This window comes from Lepisma saccharinum, chromosome 13, assembly GCF_977018435.1.
Source record: "Lepisma saccharinum chromosome 13, izLepSacc3.1, whole genome shotgun sequence".
NCBI lineage: Eukaryota > Metazoa > Arthropoda > Insecta > Zygentoma > Lepismatidae > Lepisma > Lepisma saccharinum.
Window position 1 is genome coordinate 38,930,811 of NC_139241.1, and position 3,102 is coordinate 38,933,912.

The following is a 3,102-nucleotide window of genomic DNA, read 5'->3' on the forward strand; positions in this document are numbered from 1 at the left end:
TTGGACAAGATATAGGTAATAATTTAACTAACTTTTCACCTTGTTTGGTGTGTAACAATAAAGAATTTTTCTTGAAGTTTACAAGAGCCTCTACATTATACAAAAAATCTAAACCTAAAAGAATGTCTACTGTCAAATCTTTGACGACAACAAACTGAACAAAAAACATAATATCTTCAATTTCTATATCCACACAAAATTTTCCAAGTACTTTCTGTTTTCTTTTTCCAGAATAGTCAACCAAAATAATATCTTCTATTGGCTCTAATTTAGGTCTGGTGACTTCGCTAGTAATACTTTTCCATTTGTTCTCTGACATCAAACAAATGTCGCTACCACTATCTACTAAGCATTTACTCTCTCTCCCATTAATATTTGCAAAGATAGAAGTTGTATTCTTGACTTTGTTCCTGAGGATTACAGGTAACATTAAGTTATTAGAACTATATTTCGCTTCATCTTCTAACAAGTCTTCATAAAAATTAATATCTACCCTACATACATTTTTAAGGCATGATTCACAGTTTGCTTTACTAGAATTTTCATTACAAAGTTTGTTTCTTAAATCTTCAGTATTAAGATTGTCTACTGACACAATATTCTCATCTTCGTCCATGCTATTCTGTGTCACAATAACAATAGACTCACTCTCTAGTTTAAAAGTTGTTCAGGCACAAACCAGGGCGCATTCACCCTAAGTGAAGACCCACCATTACCATGTTCTATTTCTTCCCTAGTACTAGATCTAGGTTCACTTCTTTGAGGATTGTTTTTGAACATCATCGTGTGACACAGTGTTTGTACTAGTATTTCTATACCTAGGCCTACTATTATCAGCATTTATACGATTTTGGTTACTATAATTGTATCTACCTCGGAAGTTACTATTTCTATAGTTATTACCAGAATATGGAAAACGGTTTACTCTCCAAGACCTTTGACGAGATCTACTATCATTACTACTATTATTATCAGTGGCATATCTCCTGAAATTACCAGAATTCCTTACATTAGTCTCATGGCTTGTATTAGAATTTTGCATATTGCTTACTCTAGATTGATTATTTCTTTTAGTTTCATTAACAACTTGTACTTGTCTAATACCAACAGGCCTTCCATCTCTCCTACTTTCACCTTCAGCACTTGCATACAAAGCTTCATGACGCGCAACCAATTCCGCAGCGGTACCAAGACTAATATTAGGTTGATTTAAGATTGCTTCTCTAACTCTATTTGGTAACTGTTGGGCTACTAAAATAGTTTTTTGCTGTTCTGGCATGTCTGGCTGAATGGAATTTAGTAAATTAATCTGTGACCAGAAATAATTTAACAGAGTTTGTCTACTTTCTTTGCTGTATCTCTTGCACAAGACATTTGCAAGACATGTTGACTTCCACGATGCACTTTCAAAGGCATTAAGGAAAAGAACCTTAAAAGAACTATAATCTACAATGTGTAGTTTCTCTTGAGAGAACCAATTTTTAGCAACACCTTTCAAAAGCATTGGTACTTACTTCATGTAATCTTTTTTGGGAACATTTAACATATCCAAGCGATCCTCAACCTCTTGAAGAAATTGTGACGCCAAATAATCCATCCTAGTTGCAGTAAATTTAGGTAACCTATCTAGATCAGAGTACTTAAGTGTACTAGGTACAAACTTCCTTCTGTAACTACTACTCTTGTGATCAGTTCCACTTTCCGAACTACTATCATGAAATTTATCTCTTGACATGCTTTACGCAACTCTACCTGTCTTATAGCTACTTGCAGATTTACGTTTAAGCCCCCTTAACTGAACTTTAGTTTCAGAGCTAGAAGATTTTACATCTGAATCAGATTCTCCTTTACGTAATGGTCTTTGCTTTCTAAACGTGATATATTCAGTTTTTTCAATGGGTAAAGAAGCTTTCTTTGCTTCCCTTTGCTGTTCAGACAATCTAGAAACATCAGGACTAACTAAGCCTTGCACTCTAGTTTTTAATCCTAAAGAAGATTTTACCGGTTCAGCACTTACTCTTAAAATGGGAAAATCATTCGTTAAATCTCTAACTTGATACCGAATATTCTCCAGCTTATCATCTAGAACCTCATATTTGTTAGTAATCTCTGTAAGTTGTTGTAAGCAACCCTTAACAGTAATGTCATTACTAGATATTTTCTGTTGAACGGTTTGAACGCTCAAGTTTAGGTCTTGAATAGTTTGTCCAGACTTAACACTAATTTCGTTAAATTTACTATTCAACTCATCAATAGCAACTTCATGTCCACTAATGTTATTAAACAACTCCTTCATACTACTTTCATTTCCATGTACAAGGTTGACTAAACTTTCAAACTTCTTTTGATTTATTTCGAGTGTTTTCTTAATTTCTACGCATTCATTTTCTACCTGTTTTACATGAGAATCGAAAACCTCTCTCAATTTTTTTATGTTGATTTACACACGTAACAGAAACCTCGTTTATCTTCTCTTCCAATTTCGTGCTCAAGTTGACCACTTGTTCTTTTAGTTCATGGGCGCATTCCTTTGTTTCGACCAAATTATCAGACTCTTTCTTTTCGACTCGTGCTTCCAATAATTCGAAGTCTTGCCTTAAGAGACCTATACTGGTGCCTACATTACTTACACTGGCCTCAACACTATTAATATCCGCTTTGACGTTACTTTCAACAAGTTAATATCAGCTTTGACATTAGCTTCAACACTATTAATATCAGCTTTGACGTTAGCTTCAACACTACTGACTTGTTCCGCGAGTCTAGCTTCAAATAGTTTAAAGAGAAACTCCAATTACTTTTTTGTAGCCATTTTCAATTTCAGTTACTGCTAGCTAAGAATTTTTGTCGCCGTATTCAGTACAACTATTTTATAATTTCGGTGCTACAATCACAGCACGATAAAGTTATTCGTCACTCTTCTTTTCCACATAGAAAAAGTTCAGTACTTACGTTCCAACATCACAGACGAAAAAGTTGAATTCTTCCATCTAACAGCTACAACCAGATTCTAACGACGTAGACATTCGAGTCCTCCTGTTCGTGCGCCATACTTATGACGACGGGAAGTAATAAGTATCAGTTTCCTTGACTTACTATTTA